General features: G+C 35.2%; 1 pseudogene; it reads right to left on the reverse strand.

Moving 5' to 3' along the window:
* Nucleotides 1-915: 915 nt before the first annotated feature.
* LOC120216856 lies at nt 916-4,470 on the reverse strand (annotated as a pseudogene).
* Between the last annotated feature and the right edge of the window lie 15,544 nt (nt 4,471-20,014).

Genomic DNA, 20,014 nt, shown 5'->3' on the forward strand with positions numbered 1-20,014 from the left:
TTCGCTACTTTAACTTTGTCACACTCTACCTGACTTATCATTGAGTGTAGGCAAAGTTGCTCAGTTCATGCATGCACCCCGAGTAACACACTCTGCTACAGTAAAAAGAATTCTTAGGTACCTAGCATGTACTGTAAACTATGGGTTATTGTTCTCACCAATTGACAACAAAACGTTGGTCTCAGCCTTTGCAGATGCAGACTGGGGTGCCAACCTAGATGATCGACGATCAGTATCGGGCTATGGAGTATTCATAGGAAAATACCTTGTTAGGTGGAGTTCGAAGAAGCAATGGTCGGTATCTAGGTCAACCATGGAAGCCGAATACAAAAGTGTCACCGATGCTGTAGCTGAAGTCACATGGATTAGCACATTGTTAACTGATCTTGGTGTTCAGTAGCAAGGGAAATCGATGATTTGGTGTGACAACACGAATGTAGTGGCCATGAGTGTCAATCCAATTTATCATGCATAGTCCAAGCATGTTGAATTGGATTTACATTTTGTAAGGGAAAAGGTGGTTGTTGGGCATATTTGTGTTAATTATATGCCTACTGTACACCAAGTGGCTGATGGACTCACTAAATCGTTGTCAAAAGAAGCGTTTGAGGATTTTTGAGACAAAGTGTGTGTTGTGCTACGATGAAGGAATGAAGGTGAAGATGCAGGGGGAATATTAGAGGCATATGCAGCTTACGTATACGTATGCATGCAAATAGATAGTTGAGTCAATAATTGTTAGGGGTTTGTTAACTGTTAGTTAAGTTGTTAGCATATATACGTTAGTAGTAATTGATTGCAAAGCAGTGTGTAAAGAGCCTACAAATGTACAACTTGAGATATACTTTTCACCAATGAATATACTCGTATTCTGTGAAGAAGCAGTAACTCAATATGATTAATGGGCAATTTCTTTTTTCTTTTATAATCAATTAGTGAATATGACTTCACTTGGGCGCTGACTGGTTATCGTGGGAAGCTAAAGCAATGATGGAATTAGCAAGATTGTGAATGGAATTAGCAAGATTGTGAATGGCATTGACCAGACCATCAAGGCCTCTTTTGTTTTTCTCTGTCTTGAATTCCTCCATCTTTAGTCTTCTCTCGTGCAAATTAACTATATCTCTATGTCTCCTCTCCTCTCTCTCCTCACTGGCCCTGATGGCTTTTGCTATAATGGAAGCACTTTTAGAGATTGCAGTGCCCACTTCATTTGTCTTGTTTGCACTTGATGTGCCCCCACTGGTACCTTCACCATTACCTTATATTTTCCTTCTCTTTGTTGGTAAGTCTGAATGCTCCCTCGTATTAGAATATAAGCTATCACACATCTCCAAAACAAAATATATATAATCAATCAATACTAACAGAAAATTCACGACAAATGGTGAAACGCCCTGAATCCCGAGTTAGTATTCTGGGTCAACCCAAAACCCAAAGTTGAGTCATTGGATCTTATATTATTTTAGTTGGATCAAATTATTGTTAGTGGGCTTGAGTTAGGATCCAAGAGAGTTAATGAAGGGTAACGAATAAATTATGAAATAAAAGTATAAGGACTAAAAGTGTAGTTTACCCATAGCTATTTTGAAAGCTAAAAATCCACGTTTAAATTATGTTTTTACCGGGAACAACCCTCCTTACTCAACTCACCAAAGACTCTTCCTATTTTCTCATCTTTCTCTCTACTTCTATCTTCTTTAAGTAAGATTTTATCTTCCTAGTTGGATCCATCCAAGGTAAGATTATTCAACCTCATCTTTCTAGCTTCATTTTGAGTTCCCTTTCACTAGTTTCTATCCATGGAACCAAAAATGAGTCTTGAGAGTTTTGTGAGAATCTATGAATTCTAGCTAAGTTTTGAGTTATAGGAAGTTTGTTTAGATGTCATTCAACCCCTATATGGATTGGTTATCCATTTTCTCATTTTGTTTAGTGAATGAGATAGGAGAAAGTTCAAGAGCTAAAGGAAAAGAAAAATTGATTCTTGAGTGAGTTGAGAAAGTTTCTACCCATCCAAGAAGCAAGATAAAACCTTTGCAACTCTTCTATGCTCTTAGTGAGTCATTAGAAGTTCAAAATAGTTTAAATGGTTGAGTTGAGCATGATAAGCATTTTCATGGTGAAATTCTTGTTTTAGAGTTTTAAATGTGTTTAAAGCCTCTATTATGACCCTTTTTGATCAAATAAAACTTTAAGCATATTTGGGGACCTCACAAAGGTCTTTGGGATTGAATTATAGCACTTTAGTATGTGTTATATGGTTTTCTGTAGGTAAAGTATCGATACTATTGGGATAGTATCGATACTAGTTCTACGTTTTGGGCATATTCGTGAGTTTCTAGGCAACAGTATCGATACTCTTTCAAGAGAATCCAAACTTTGGGTCATAGTTTTGAAACTCGCATAAAGTTTCAAAACTAGGCATAACAGAATGTTTAAAAGTATTGATACTTATATAAAGTATCGAAACTTTTTCGGTAGTATCAATACTCTTGGGTTAGTATCGATACTTTCAGTCTGTTTTGGGAAAAAATGTCAGTTTTTAAGGGAATAAGACTTGAGGTACCCCAAGACTCCTTTTTATCATCAAATAAGACTGCAAGTGAGAATATGAATGAGATTAATTACACCTAGAAACAAGATTTATTAAGATGACATAAAACTAACCTTGTTTGAATGCTCGGAAAAATGACCAGGACACCCGAGTTCCTTCAGAAAAGCTAGCAGAGTCAACAATACTATAGATTCAGTCTGGATATCCTTAGGTAGGGTCGAGGCCCTTCTGAATAACTATGTTTGTCGAGGTCTTAACACTCTTTAAAAGAAATGGTGGGTTAGTCAGGGGTATGGTTCCTATACAGAGAATTTCGGGGGTCATATCCAGGGTAGACTAGAGGGGTGTGTGAGCTCCGAGATGCAGAACTCTCAGCCGAACCATGATGTCTACCATAGCGTAGAGAGTGAGTATTCAAGAATACTTACTAAAACAATTTTAAAGCATACTAGCTTGGGCGCAAGGTCCAACACTCAAGTAATGGGCTAGTAGAACAGATAGCAGTAGACTTGATAGCTTGAGCATGTCATGAACACTTTTTGAATGGCTTAGTTGTTAATGTGGAACTATGCTAGTTAGCTCAGTGTTTGGAATTTGTTTCCTTACGCAGGTTAGTCTAGGAGCAGTCCAAGAATTTTTGTCAGCAGCAATCTAGACCCAGCTAGTGCAAAGTACGTATCGAGTTTATCTTTAGAGGGCATGTATATTTGTGAATCACGAATTGTATATTTTTTGTATGAGTCGTAACTCATTTTATACTATGGTCTGTATGATTTAAACATCATTTTGGGAGCTCCTAATGTAAACTATTTTATTTAAATTGTAGTTGATTTATATTAGCATGAGTAATTACAACTGGTCATTTTAAAAGAAAAAACTTCGTTAGCCATTCTGGTGTTCCATGTGGCATTCTGATTGGTCGACTATGTGTCGTACTAGTTTAGGGTGCTACACGGGGAGTAATTATAAGTGATTAAATCTGCCAACTCTCACCCCTTCCGAAAACAATGAAGCAATAAATTGGATGCTACTAAAACGCACAATTAATCACACCATCATCATAAAAACCGGTCTCTAACATGGAATATCAAAACTTGCTAAACAAATTCAAAGGCTTAAAGCAACCCTTCATGTAGGGGTAATGAGAGAGAGGGAAGAAGTACCTACTATGGGCAATGGCTGAGCACGTGAAAGGGGAGGTGGTTGTACTAGTGATGCAGGAGCAGCTGTAGGCGGTGCTGATAGACTTAATGGAATTCCAGTGGGAATGGGAGCTGAAAGTTGATGTTGCAATAGAGGAGGCAATGAAGTTAGCACTCTGGTAATTGGTCTGTCCATAACATAAGGTGTATTGAGAATGGAACCTAAGCCAGCAGCAGCAGCCTCCACCCTTTGATCTCTTTTCTTCTCCACCACCTCCTCCAGACGCTCATATATGAGGCGCAACATGTTGCTAGGCAAATTCTTTACTTTTTTTTTCATTCTTCTCCATCTCCCAATAAGAAGTGGCTTCACCAGTGTTAGTCCCTTCTCCTCCTCTATCAGCTATTCTCCTTTGGTGCTCTCTCACTTTCTTGTAGTCCCTGAAGAGATTTTCCCACTTGTCGTTGCACTGGTTTTGGCTTCTCAAACACCCTTTTCTCCAACAATAATCTTCCACCCATTTCCATCTCAGCTCTGTTGGTTTGCTCCTTCACTATCTTCACTTCTCTTCATTCTTCTCTCATCATCCATCTTCTTTGTCTCAATCAATACCAATGTTTCATTAACCGTCCAGTTTCCTTTCCTGTATTCTCTCGTCACAACACTGTCAGCACCTTGGTCAGCCATCACCAACTTCAAGCAACACCCCAAAGGGAGAAGGAAGAAAACTGGAGCTTTATGTAATGCTCAAGAAAAGGGAGCAAAATGAACTCTTTTTAGAAGTGAAACTTGAAAAAGAACCGAACTTGGCCCATGTATCCTATCCCCAATTACTGAACGGTTAACACTATGTCTTCCTTTTGGAGGCGTGATTTGATGTTGGGTAACAAAGTAGTCGAATAGCACAAAGATTGCAAATTGAGGCAAAGGGATGTGTAAGCTCCACCTAAAGCTATAGATCAGTTACTTCACAAAACATAGGTAAAAGGATACTAATAGTCCATTGCTTTTGCTAATCTCAAATGCAAGACACCATCATAAGGTAAAAATTAATTTGGCCTTCATCATAAAACTAAAATAATTTATTAACGTGTCATCAAATTCGAACAATTTTTTTTACAATAACAAATTTTTGAATAATGATAAAATTATCAATCTGATGACAAAAAAGGGGTTAGGAACGAGTAATCTTATGAATAAATAAGGTAGAGCCTAGAGGCAATCCAAAACAAAGCTGTTGTGGGACTGCCTGTAATATTAAATTTCGGGACAGTGATAAGAAATCTCAACACTCGCTTGAATATTTACAGCAGTTCCATTAATAAAGCACCATTTATTGCAAGTAAGGAGGAGCATGGCTTCATATGCTTCAATTTTTTTTTTTTACGGCCAACATACCCTTCAATGTTTAATATTGCTTACTTGCTACACGCACGCATACAAAAGAAAAGAGTCATTTTTTATTTCCTTGCTAATAATTTATAATTACAAAAACGACATATAATAATGAGTGAAGATCAAATATATTAAACTATATGAGGAAGACCTTGAATTTTGGTCTGCAATATGAGAAGTGTAATATTAAACATGGGCACACACCTAAACGGGCTTGGTTTGTGGACTAAAACCCTTCTGAGATACAACGAAGCAGCTGTTGTTGATTATTATATGGACTGAATTTGAAACCCGATGGTTCATGAAATTTATCCAGAGCTCAAATGTTTCTCAAGGCCTATCTATCAGGGGGGGGGGGAACATATCCTTGTAGATTGTCATGGGACTCTATTTAGGACAGGAAGGCATTCTTAGATTGAACAACATATGCTTGTTTTGAGTATGTAATAGGTCATTTTTCTGCCAGTATGATTTTTCTTGTTGGCCATGCTTATGTTTTTTATGTGGTGCGTTTAGTTCACGGAATGTAAGATTATCAGTGGGAATAAAAGATTACCAGAGAATATGATTACTGGGAATGTTGTATTTTGTGTTTGGTTGGTTTAGCAGGAATGTAAGATTACCGTGTTTGGTTAAAGGAATAAAAGATTATTGGAATGTATATTTGACCAAATTGTCCTTATTATATATTTGTATAATATTACAAATTGTAAAATATTTATATATTTTCTTTAAAAAATTAAATTCATAATATTTATATAATATTTTTACAAAATTAAAAATATAAAAAAGGTTTAATGAAAGGGTAAAAAAAATTTTAACCCCTGAACTTCATATAAAATTTTAATTATAGACTTTTTTTTGTAAATCTAAAATAATTTAAGGATAAATTTGTAATTTAACCTTCGTAGAATTTTTATTATTCAATGACAGAAGAAGGATATTTTTGAAAAAAAATAAAAATTTAAAGGCATTTTAGTCCAAAATGCCGGTAATGTTACAATACCTAAGGGAAGGGAGGTAATGACATTCCCGGTAATATACCCAAAAAAATCTACTATTGGTAATAAAACATTACCGGGAATAAGATTCCCGGCCAACCAAACATGGGAATGTGGGATTCTCATCCCATAGGAATCCCACAATCCTTGAACCAAACATCCCCTAAAGGTAAAGAGGGCCCATGGTTGTATGCTTTTCATATAAAAGAATAAAGGATCTTCTTAGATATGCCTTCTTCTTTATTCCAACAACAAAAAGGAAATGAGGAACTTTGAAGGAATTGTGGCCCTTTTGCACTTCCTAAGTACCCATAGAATTATTGTAAAAAAATCTTGTTTTTATAGGGAAAACATTGTGAAAACAACAGAAAAATTCAACCAAAATATACTTTGCTTCAACAATTTAAAAAAATGAATTGGATGAAAGTGATTCGTTGGATTGCACTTCAAATATGCTAATTTTGTAGAAACAATATAACTACATAAGAAAAATATTAAAATACTATATGATCCATTTATTTAAGTTTTACACATTTTTTTAAATGATTTAATTAACTAGTCTAATGGTTGTGATTAAAATTTTAACGAAATTCAATTTACTTATTTTCTCTTGTATCAATTTCTCCATTTATTATTGTTAATTTCATTTAATACTTAATTTTTTTCATTCACAATATCAAGATTTAAACTCTTAACCTTGTTTAAAATACCTAACACATTATCCAACAAAATCAACTAGCAGTTGAGATTGCAAACCAACTAAATATTGTATTAAGTCAAACACAGTCTCATTAAAAAAAATAAACCCTCACTTCATTTCCCTCCATGTTTTGCAGTCTTCAATGAAAGAAAGCGAAAAAAGAGTAAACATATAAACATCAAAGTTGTAATTCAAAAAAGAGAGATTGAGGGCGGTCAGCAACAATGATTAAAGATAGTCCCGATTTGTTAGCCACCGTTCGTTCAACTTGTTTTTCCCCTCTCCCTTTTAACCCTTCCTTTGCATTATGAATACAACTGAAAAATTGTACGTATATATTCATTCATTGCGTTGCACGTGTACGTTTACCACACGAGTTCCAAATAGAGAACAAAAAAACGAGACAGAATGATCACGTAAACATAAACAAATAAACACTTAGAGAAAGATGGTTGATGATAAAAAAACCATTAAAATTGGGATAACGGATCATGTTAGTTGAAAGCATATGTATTATGTACATATAATATTTCTTTTAATACATTATCTAATAAAAATTTGGGGGGGGAATGGGGAAGTTTTTAAACTGAAAGGTGGAATTGAGGGTTTGAGACAAGCTCAAGAGTCAGTTATCGCAGTTGAAGAGTAGACGACGTTTGTGGACAACCTAAGAGTAACGAGAGGCGCTTTATGGGAACTTTTCAACCACCATGGGAAGGTTACAAAGGTTTTTATTCCTTTTATCAATCGGAAACCAAGATACAGAGACTCAACTCTTGCTTTTGTTCGTTTCGTCTCAAAGAAGGATCTGGAGAGTTCCATAAACAAGTTGCATAAATCCAGGATTGACGGAAGATATGTTGGTGTCTCGAAGGCAAGAATCCCCGTGAGTTTGTTAGCTAGGAGAATCACAAAGGTTTGATAAAAAGTACTAGGAGTGGAGTTAACGTCAGGATGCCTGAACGAGCTGCTGATATGAGATGGGACAGGAAAAGAGATTTCAAAACTTACCGAGAAGTGGTGGAATGAAGTGTAGGAGCATGGGAAATACATAAAGTCAATGTTTTGGCAGATGAGTGTGAGGAACAGGTGATCAATGTTATAGACAGGTTATTAGATTTTACTAGAGAAAATAACTTGAGTGGCCGAAAATACCTTATAATATACGATTTTAACCAATTTTTTTTGAATTTGCAAAAATAACCAATGAATTCACAACTCGATTTCGAATTCGCAACACAGAATTTGGAATTCGCAACACAGAAGTCAAATTCGCAACTCGAATTTGACAATTTCGCAACACGAATTTCTTTTTCGCAACTCGATTTTTAAATTCGCAACAAGATTTTCTAATTCGCAAAGCGCGTTTCAAATTCGCAACGCGAATTTTATTTTCGCAACACGATTTTCAAATTCGCAAGGCAAATTTAAATTTCAAAAATCAACTTTTAATTTCGCAAAACAAATGTAAATAGTATATCCTGTAAATCGCAACTCATAACCTAAATCCCTAAATCGCAACTCAGTCCCATCTCCATCTCTCACTCTCTCCAGCGACATCCATTCCCATCTCCGGTGACATCCGTCCCCATGTCCGAGACCCCCTTCCATCTCCATCTCTCACAGCCACCCTCTCACAACCATTCACGGCCACAAATGGAAAATCAACCGCCGAGGGTTAGTTTTTTAATTATTTTTATTTTGAAATTTTTGTATTATTATTAGATAATTAATCATTTTTATATTTAAATTGATGTCAAATTTACTCGTAATTTAAATATATAGATTAACCATTTCACTTAGATTGCTTAGTAAATTTATTCGATTGTTGTCGATACTGCTAAACAGTTTAGTCTTTAACCCTGTGAAGTTAGTATTTGTCTTTGTTTTTTGGTTGAAGTAATGCACTTCATTCAAGCTTCAATTTGCAGAAAACTTAAATTTGCAACACGAAAATCGCAACTCGAAAATGAAATTCGCAACACGAGAATCGCAACTCGAAAATGAAATTGGAGTTTTGAATTCAAAATTCAACTTGCGAATTTCATTTTCGAGTAGCGATTTTCGAGTTGTGAATTTCATTTTCGAGTTGCGATATTCGTGTTACGAATTTAAGTTTCAAGAATAAAATACTACTCTTCTATAATGTTGTCTTTGAACATGCACTAAACGTATATGTTGTCCTTTTAAATGTTTATACTTATGCTTAGTTCTGGAATGTTATATGATGCATTCAAAAACTATGATAGAATAATGACTTGGGTGAATACCGGGCTAGTTTGAAACATATTTGGCTATATTTTCCCTATTTAATATCATGTATGTTTATTATGTATAATTTGTAGTTTTTGCTATATTATTACTATATCTAACTTAGTATTTTTATTGTTTTTGTTAGGAATTTTTTTCGGTTGCATTGACTTTAAGGAATAAATTAAGCCTAGCCACTACAATTGCTTCGACACTTACATCTGTCCAAAGAAATTTGTTTGAGAATACTTATTTCGGGCCATGGCTGAAAGTACAACATCCAAGTGGAGATACTTTGTTGACTCATTTGTTTCTATATACCATGACTAACGATCTACCCAAGGGGATACAACGTGGCAATGAGGAGATATGGTTTCATTTTCCACCGGCGTATACTCGTTTTGGGCATGAGGAGTTTTGCTTGGTCACTGGTCTACGTTTTGGATGACACGATGAATTAGGTCCGTACACTAGTCATATTGCCACGCTATCATGGTTATTTCGGGTTTTTCCTGACCTGGCAAAGGTGAAGGCCAATTTACACGTCAACAATTTGAGAAGATTACTTCTTAAAGATGGTTTTACTCGGATAGATGACCTTGATGTTGTCCGAGTATGCCTTTTGTTACTTTTGTATGCCGGTTTTTTAGCAAAAGAAGGCAGACAACCTATTTGTAAGGATTTAATATTATTGGTAGATAACCTAGATGCATGTAACGTGTTTCTGTGGGGTTCATATATATGGAAAGCTACTTGGAAAAATTTGTCGTCTGTCTTTGAGGACCTTCGTAGTTTGCATGGGCATGGTTCCAAATACACTTTGGTAGGCTTTATTTGGGCCATTAAGGTAAGAATTTCTATATAATGTTTCCAAAATTAATTATTTAACAATTACTAAAATTAATGTTTGTGTATTACATTGTAGATTTGGATATTTGAGGCATTTCCCAGCATGAATACTTATGCCATCAAGAATTCAAATGATATTCCTAGGGCTATTACTAGGAAGAGGATCTGGTAGTTGGATTGGGAAGAGATACTACCATATATGACGATCGATGATGTAAGTAAACACAAATACTACCATATATAAACAATTTAATAATTTATTACTAGTAGACGTTTAACTTTGTTTGGGATTTTATATTGTTAGGAGGCAAACTATCCATTATAGACATTGATACCCACAGAGACTGAGGTTGCCACTGATTGGTGGCAAGCTAGTAGGCATTTTTTTTATGGGACGGATGATGAGCACCCCCCACTTTTTCATCGAGTCGATTATCCACTTCTACACCGAGATCCATCACCTCATCGAGTCGATTCTCTACTTCAACACCGAGATCCATCACCTCATCGAGCCGATTCTACACCTCAGCATCGAGAGCTATCAACTCTAACCTACTCTACACCTCGACACCGAGATCCATCACCTATTCCATCACATCATCGAGCCTCTTCTCCACCATCACCTCATGATAGGCGACCGACAAAGATGCCACGATATTTATCTCCCCGTTCTCCACCTCCACGGGCTGAGTTAGGTGCTTTACGTGATAAGGTTAGTGCTTTACGTGACGAGGTTGGTGCTTTACGTGATGATAATGGTACATGGCGTGATGAAGTAGGGTCTTTACGTGGTAAGGTAACTGCTTTACATGATGACAATGGTGCTTTACGTGGTGAGGTAACTACTTAACATGATGATGTAGGTGTTCTACGTGAGATTGTTTCATCGTTGCAGAATGAGGTTCATACTCTACGCAATGAGGTAAGTTTGTTTAATTTTATAAGAAATACTATACTAAAAATGAAAATAACCTTTTTTCGACATTATTTATTTATTTATTTACTTATTTATGTATTAATTTATTTTTAGAGGCCCGATGAAGTAGGTGATTTACGTCGGGTTTTTCTTGCACAACGGGGTTCACGCATCAGATGTCGTGGACCTGCCATTACGTCTCCTTTCACCCTAATAGTTCCAAGACTGCATAAGAAGAAGCCTGATCCACCTACCATTATTCAGGATCCACCTCTCATTGTTCAGGATTCACCTCTCATCGTTCAAGAGGCCCCTCCATCGTTCAAGAGGCCCCTCCCATCGTTCAGGATCCACATTCCATACTATGTAGACATATTGGTAAACCCCCTCTTATGCCCAGTATGATGGATCATATATGGCTTTCGTATCAGTTACCAGCCAGTACCATTTCTCAGCATGAGATATGCACACTACCGGACACAGTTAAGGATAATACCGTTTGGGCTAAGACCGTAGTTGATTTTTATCTATATGAGCAGAGTAATGGGTGCTTAATCGACATATGTAAAATCGATAATACACATTTGTTTCTTGAGTGATCTTGGTGGGGTGTTTTATAAGGGGTTGAAGATAATGGCTATTTCGAATGGGGGTAAGTATTATATTCTTTTTATATTGATTTTGATTATTTTTAAATTTATTAAATTCACTAATATATGTATTTTTTTTATAAAACAGCATATTGATGCATGGGTAACACGACTTCTGATTTTAAGGAAATTGAAGAAACTCAAAAAGACGTGATGGACTATTATGCCTTCGTCTTTTCACGTAGCTCACTTGCAGGATCAGAGAGACGCTTCATATGCGTTAGGTAATGACAAAGCTATCATTTATCCTGGGTGTGGGAGGTCGATAAGGTTAGTATTTATTTTTGCATATTTAAAGGTGTTCATAAAATTTATTTGATGTGCGCAGTTGAAGTATTATTTATTATATTGCAGGTGTTTATCCCTGTTATGGAACATCGTCATTGGTTTCTCGTCGAGCTTCAGCTCCCATCACTGAAGACGATAGTATATGACAACATGCTGAATTATATACCATTGTCTGATTTGAAAGATATTATTTGTAGGGGATTGAGCGATCTTTTGTCTAAATACTTGGATGTGATTGCTTATTGGACTAATTCAGGAAACGATAAGCCAAATAAGTTAAAAGTTACAATGATGATAAACGAGACAACGCCACAATAAGCGTCAATAGCCAGAGGGGATTGTGGTTCATTGGTATGCATGTGCTTGGAACGTATGACGAGAGGAGGCAAACAATTTCTACCTTTGACAGATAGAGATAGAGGTGCAGTAGGGTTGTGGTTTCAGCATTTTATGGCTAGAGAGATATATGTGGGACGTTGCCTACCTGCATCTAGTGGTTGATATGTGACAGTATGACCATGTGAGAATTTCCTTTCGCTTGTCTATATGACTCTGAACTGTGATTAGAATGTACATGATTTTATTTTTTTATCTTTTCTCACTTGTGAGTTTTATGCATAGGTTTGAAGCCGAGAAATATTGAGATGCTTACAACCTCACCGGGTGCTGAAAGTTTGCATAAACAACCTTTTGTTATTGGTAAGTTTGAACAAGGGTTGTTAACCTATTACTCTTTGTTTTAGATGAAATATTGATCAAAAGTAGTTTGAATATGTTTGATTAAGTACCTAGAATTCAATAATTTCAGCTCATATTTTTTGGTTTTGGATGTGTAGAAATTCTCATGGCCATAACGTTTCTGCAGGTTAATCCTTCAGATGTTATAATTTTGGAAGGGATTCACATTTTTTATATGACCCTCGTGTCAAAGAGTTGATGAACATGAAAATATTTGTTGATACAAGTTAAATATTTATCTCAATTCATTGGTTGATCATATCCATTTGCAAGTTGCATATATTTAGCATGAAATCTTCTTTTTAATGATTGTCAACCCAAATTCTGTTGTACACAGTGAACTGTGGTATATTGATTAGTTTTCTGACCCCCTCAATATTGAAATGTATGTAGCTCCCTATTGTTAGGAGCATTTTAGGTTGGATGTACTGTCTGGGGCAAATACATACCAATATGTTGTAAACTGTAAATAAAATTTGTTTTTTTATTTAATTGATTTGTTTAATTTTAATCTTCATTATGTTGAAGGCAAAAAGACCTGTTGAAGGCAAACTAACCTTTAAGAAAATCAAATTTGCAACACGAAAATTGTAACTCGAAAATTGAATTCACAACGTGAAAATGAAAATGAAATCGATTTCGAGTTTAGAATTTGAATATCGTGTTAAGGTATTCGTGTTGCGAATTTGATTTTCGAGTTGTGAATCGAGTTGTGAATTTTAAAATCGAGTTGCGATTTTCATGTTGCGAATTTGCATTTTGAATTGCAAATTCGATTTTCGAGTTGCGAATTTGATTTTCGTGTTGCGAATTTTAACTAGGCAAATTTTTCTACTAATCATTCTTGTTTAGTTATTACAAAACTAAAGTTCAATCGTCTAGACAAGTTCACAATAACCATCTTTTTTTCTAGTTTCAATTCAAGGCAAACACCTTCAAAAAGATAACAGACAACAATCTGATAAGTGATAACAACTAAACAGATCATAATAATGTTCAAACTCAAGTTACTAGTATATGTGATGTCAGGAGTACAGCTTTATAATGCATGCCTGACTGCAAAAATGTATGCATCCACACATAAAATACACATAAAACACACATAAAATACACATAAATTTACCATTGTCATGTTCTTGTTTACTCTATTAGTACTATAATAAGTGTTATACAATCATGAATACATAATACAACGTTTGCATCTAAAAATCACCTAACTTAATAGTCCCAAAAGGTGAAGGTGATTGGGATTGGGATTTTGATTGTGATTTTGATTTCCCTTTGCTTGGCACCATATGAGCTTTGGATTTTGATGAGGATCCATATTTTGGTAGAGGAAAAGATGATTGTGATGGCACTGGTGATCCACAAGTCAACTTTGTATGACCACTTTCCTTGCACCGACTACATGTCGATATCTTCTTCTCTTCACCCTTAAACGGTATACGATCGTGATTTTTTGGTCGGCCAGGTAGCCTTTTGTCCATGACAGGTGGCAAAATTGTTTGTAAGTCATCTGGTAAGTCCCACTCAGAAGGATGTGGAATAGGGTAGACAATCTCGATATAAGTATGTCGATATACTTCTGTAGTGTAGCAATCCATAGCGTATGCACTTGAATCATCTTGGTTTAGATGAAGAGCAACTTTTATAACATGGTCACATGGATAGCCAGCTGTTTGCCATTTCATACAACTACACGTCTTTACATTTAGATCGACAAGCCCATTTAAGTTATTATCCAAGACTTCAAACAAAGTGTTTGAACATGGTTCAACTCTCCAAGACATTAACTTCACAACACGTTTCGTTATCTTTTTTCAGTCCATGGTGTAACACGACATTCCAATGTTCCTGTAAATTTAAATAAATAATACTTAGTAAAATCTATTAAATATGATAAGTTACGAATTTAAAGAAATAATACATGCATGGTCTCTTTTCTTATAGTACCACTGTTGAATAGAGGCTCGAAAAAACTCCATTAACATACTAATGGGTAATTTTCAGGAATGACAACTTAGAGCGTTGATTGATTCTGCACTATTAGACGTCATGAAACAATATCTTGCTCCAATTTGATGTACTCTTGACCATCTTTCAAACCCGACATCATCTAGTGTTTGATCACATTGAGGCAAAACACGTCTAAACAATTTATATACTTATTAAAATCCACTTCCCGATAAGCTTTTACAGCCTTCCAGTATGTCCATTTGTGATTTTTTATACCAGCAGACCTTGATTTTAGATTTGTGTACAAATGAACACCACAAAATCCATGAAAAACATCTGGGAAACACCTTCTAATAGCGTTGTCAATTGAGTTTTCCCTAGCAGATATGATTGTCAGATTGCTAATAGGACCTATGCAATCCCTAAGATGTCCCATAAACCATGTCCGTGAATCAGAGGTTTCAAATTTGCCAACCCCGTAAGCTATTGGTAGTATCCCATTGTTAGCAGCCATGACTACTACTAATAAGTTTACTCCAAGGTATCGACCTTTCAAATGTGCTCCGTCAACTATAATAATTGGGTGCATGCAAGTAATAAACGAACGAATCTACAAAATAATATACACAAAAAATATAATCATTTAAATGTGAAATGCATGTAACTAACAAAAATAAGTCAACAAAATTATATTGATTTACTAACCGCAGCACCAATGGTGATAAACAACAACTCAAAATGTCCATCTCTATCTGTTTTGATATGAGTTACCGATCCAGGATTTTTCAGCTTTAAATTGTGACAATAAACCGGCAGTTGGGCAAACGATGCTTCTGGCGACCCCCTCAACAATTCCAAGGCATGACATTTGGCTCTCCAAGCTTGAGAATATGAGATACTAATCTTGAATCGAGCATTCATGTCAGTCATAATTTCATGTCTCCGATATACCCTGCCATTCAAAAACATTAACTCGGCCAGAAAACCACCCAACACCTTTTTGTTTGCCTGTCTATGGTGAGGAAAAACTTGGGTTCTTGAACATGTATGTTTATCAATAAAATTTCTAACTTGAAACATTTCACAATCTTTTATCCTCTTTGCAATCATACGCCATGTACAATTTTTGTCAATTCTACACTTTGTTTCGAAACGATCTTTACTTGATTTGTTAACTTTTAGTTGATAGCCATCTTCCACACATTTCGTATACAAAGCTATCTTCAAGTCTTCCTTTGTATCAAAACAATCATCTTTCTTGATACGAATAACTTTTGTGTAACAATCAACTGCTATCTTTACCAACTCTTCTTCCGGTATCGGAAGTAATTCTAGCATATTCCAGTTATACTCTTGTGGCTCTTAATTCTTCTTCTTTTCTTCGGGGACTTCTTCTTCCTTTTCTTCTTCAGGTTTATATGAATTACAGAATAGATGTTCAACATGTTCATTCACAGCCGTAACTTCCACCTCATTATCATCAACAACATCTTCCTCGGCAGCGGTTGTTTCATCATCAAAATACGGGTATTGACTAATATCAAAATCATTATTCTAATAAGCAGGGTCTGTTTCTTCTTTTTCTTTACTTTTACCCCAAATATGATTTGAAACATAATCAAAATCCGAGTATTGACCAAGATCAAAGTCCAAGTATTGACCAAGATCAAATTTTGAATACTGGCTAGTACTCACATGTTTATCTGTTGGCTCATCATCGCCTAACCGGTCAATACGAAAACCGGAATTTGGTGCTGAAAGTTGATTAGGATTTGGATTAGGGAAAAGTTGTGGATTTTGAGATTGTGTTTGATATTGGAAATGTGGTGAAACAAAATTTTCTTAGTGACGAAATTGTGGTGGAAAAATGAAATTTTGAGGTTGATAACAACGTTGTACATTGTGAGCATCATAAACTGGGTCTGAAGAACTTAGTTGATTACTACTCATTACTGACCTAACTTCACTACTTCTAGGTTCAACAACATACAATGTAACATCATCTTGCGAAACACTAATGTAAGCAATGAATCGTTCAACATCTTCATTGTCGGTTAACAAATAAACTTTACCTTTTCTCTGATAAGATAGCCTAAATCCACTTAGAGGCTTTAAACTCAATTTGTTTGAAACACGTAACATTAAAGTTTCATAAGTTAACTTTTTTAATGACAAATTTAGTTGAAGATTCATGGGTAAAGGCATATATTGTAAAACACCATTAACATTCTCTCATTACCCTCCATAACTCAAATCTATCCAAACATGATCAACATTAGATGATTTCATTCTACAAATTGTAAATTAATTTACTAAACAAATGAGCTATAAACTAGATATCATCATTAACTTAGAGAAAAACATACCTTTATTAAGTTGATACTTGATAATTTGGGAGAGAAATAATTGAAAAATTATATAAAAATAAAATTATGTAAAAAAAATTAGAGATGGGAAATGATGTTGTCGGATATAGGAACGAATGTCGCCAGAGAGAGTGAGAGATGGAGATGGACTGAGTTGTGATTTAGGTTATGAGTTGCTGCTGCTGCATAGTTTATATACCCAAAACATTTGTGTTGTGAAATTAAAAGCTGGTTTGCGAAATTAAAAGCTGGTTTGCGAAATTAAAATTCGTGTTGTGAATTCGAAAATCGAGTTGCGAAAATAAAATTTGCATTATGAATTTGAAACGCACTTTGCGAATTAGAAAATCTTGTTGCGAAAAGGAAACTTGTGTTGCAAATTTAAAAATCGAGTTGCGAAAAAGAAATTCGTGTTGCGAAATTGTCAAATTTGAGTTGTGAATTTGACTTCAGTGTTGCAAATTCCAAATTCGTGTTGCGAATTTGGAAACTGTGTTACGAAAGTGGAGTTCGTGTTGCGAATTCAAAATCGAGTTGCGAATTCGTTGGTTATTTTTGCAAATCCAAAAAAAGTTGGTTAAAATTGTATATTATAAGGCATTTTCGGTCACTCAAGTTATTTTCTCATTTTATTATCCCTGATGATAGCTCAACTTAGTTAGAGTCCTCCTTGGTTGGAATTATTAGGAAGATTTTTTTATTTTGACATTGTCGAGAAGGTCATTGTAAGCGATGTGATTAAAGTTAAAATGGCTAGATGGGGAAATGTCTCGAACTCTTGCATTATCATTTTCTACTTCTCTTCTGAGAAAGATTATGTTTTAATGTAGAATCTCTCTCTTTTTAGTTTGAGAACATCACCCCTATTTCAAATGATCAAGGTACCCCATTAGCATTCTTTTCGCTTTCACTTATTGGAGTCCCTCTGCATTGCTGGCACGAAAACTTCATTGCAGCCTTGGGAAATTGATGGGGGATGTTTATTAGTCTTGATAGTGTCACAAGGGACAGGGAGGATTTTTCGGTGGCAAAGATGACTATCAGAGCAGCAAGCCCTTTTGACATTCCGAGCTCGATCTTAATTCATTCTAAAGTTCAGATATTTATTATCAAAATTATGATAGAGTTCCATCAACAAGTAATCAATGATGATCTTCATGAGAATGAAGAAAAGAAGTTTGCAAATGACTGGCCCGAGATGGATGGATCCGCTGAAGGAGACAGAAGAGTTAATCCTTTAGTGAACCACAGTGCTACGTTCGAGCACCTAGAGGCACAATCGTCAGGTTGGGTGGCAAAGTTTGGTTAATCAGGAAATGAATCAAGGGGATACAATAGTTATTATCTCAGGGTTTCCTCATGTTCCAATGAGAAGTAATGAATAAGTAGTGCATGGGAATAATGAGGGGTTTGAGATTCTATTGATGATTGATTTATTTTGTTACTATTTTATCATTAATTACTCATTGTTCTCTCTTTAATATTGTTGATTTGGGATTTTTATTCAATTTTTTCCAGGACTTTAATTTCCAAAAAAACAGTATTTAAAGAGCAAGTTATGCATTTTTTTTATTTTTTTGGAATTAAGGTTGGACACATGGGAATGACTTGGGACATGATGATATCCGACGTGGCAGATTATAGCAGTCTAGTCAGCAGCAACTTCTAGAAGGCGATCCAATCAGCATCATCTAGAAGAACGAACAGATGAAAATTTCTTAGGACTTAAGTATTGTATTTTAAATATTTGGGAATTATCTTTCTATTATTTAGGAATTATCTTTCTATTATTTAGGTTTTTATGTGAATATTTTTAGGATTACCTTTAGGTATTTTAGTTTAAATATTTTCTTTATCTTTAGGTCATCTCAAGCTATAAATACCCCTTAAGGTGAAGCTTGAAATATATATTGTAATTGGCTTTTATTTGCTTTTGGGGTTTTTATTTTTATAAAAAAAAATCTTCTTTTCATCTTTGTTTTTACTTTAAGTTTTTACTTATTTCCTTTAGGAAATGCTAAGTATGATTTCTATCATCTTTAGTTAATTTTCTCAATTAGCCAAAGGCTTAGCAATGACTCAATTTGTTTCGTGAGAATTAAAAAGAACTCAATATCTTCGGATTACATTCTAAATTTTCTGCAAACTTGGATTGGCAAAAGTAAGTTACAAGAGTTGGGCCTTATAGACTGTAATTGGTACGAATCTTGAAGTAAAATATTTTTCAATGATCAAAATGAATTTGGGCAAAGCGAGGCTTGAGGCTATTTTATTCTCTCAAATTTACTCCCGTTGTTTTTCTAGATTTAATTCATTTACTCTTTAGCATTTATTTTTACTTTGCTCTCTCAACTTAAAAATCCCCCTCATTTTCTTTATTTTCTCACCAAGTTAGAATCAAAACCTGTCAACATCAACAATTCCTTAGTTCCTGTAGATCGACCCTTCTTCTCTTTACTACGATCATTTATTTATCTATTTCGAGATTAAGGATAATTTATTTGACAATACAATGTTTTTCAAATTGGCACTATTGTTGGGGACTTCGATAAAGTTACTAATTAAGATTTGTTTTGATTTACGACCAAGAGAAATCCAGGAGAACTAGCAGATTGTAACTCGGAGATCAAAGTATTTTCTCACAGAATTCACGAACAAACGCTTCGACAAAAAAAACAACAATGGAAACAACAGCAAGCACAACAATCAAATTTGATACCTGGCACCACTCTAGACGCTAATACATATTTTACGCCAGAAGAACCAGTCCCAATGGGTGATCAAACAATCCGGGAACTAGCTGCGGCACCTACAGCTTAACAACCATTATGGAGTACCCAATAAAACCCCGCATAATCATCTCACGAAATTTCACATGGTTTGCTCAAGCATGAAACCACATGGAGTATTCGAGGATCAGATTAAACTTCACATTTTCCCTTTTTTCTTAGCCGATTTGGCTAAGGATTTTCTTTTCTATTTACCTCATAATTTGTAAACACATGGGCTAGCATAACTCGTCTTTTTCTTAGCAGGTTTTTTCCTACGGCGAAGGCGAGTGAGCTGAGAAGAAACATCTTAAGAGTACGAAAAAAAATGATGGAGAGTCGCTATACGACTATTGGAAACGATTTAAGAAACTCTGCGCTAGCTGCCCACAACATGGACTGTCAGAGCATACTCTCCTCCAATAATGGAGAGTCAT

Source organism: Hibiscus syriacus, unplaced genomic scaffold (genome assembly GCF_006381635.1).
Source record: "Hibiscus syriacus cultivar Baekdansim isolate YM2019G1 unplaced genomic scaffold, ASM638163v2 tig00110174_pilon, whole genome shotgun sequence".
Lineage (NCBI taxonomy): Eukaryota > Viridiplantae > Streptophyta > Magnoliopsida > Malvales > Malvaceae > Hibiscus > Hibiscus syriacus.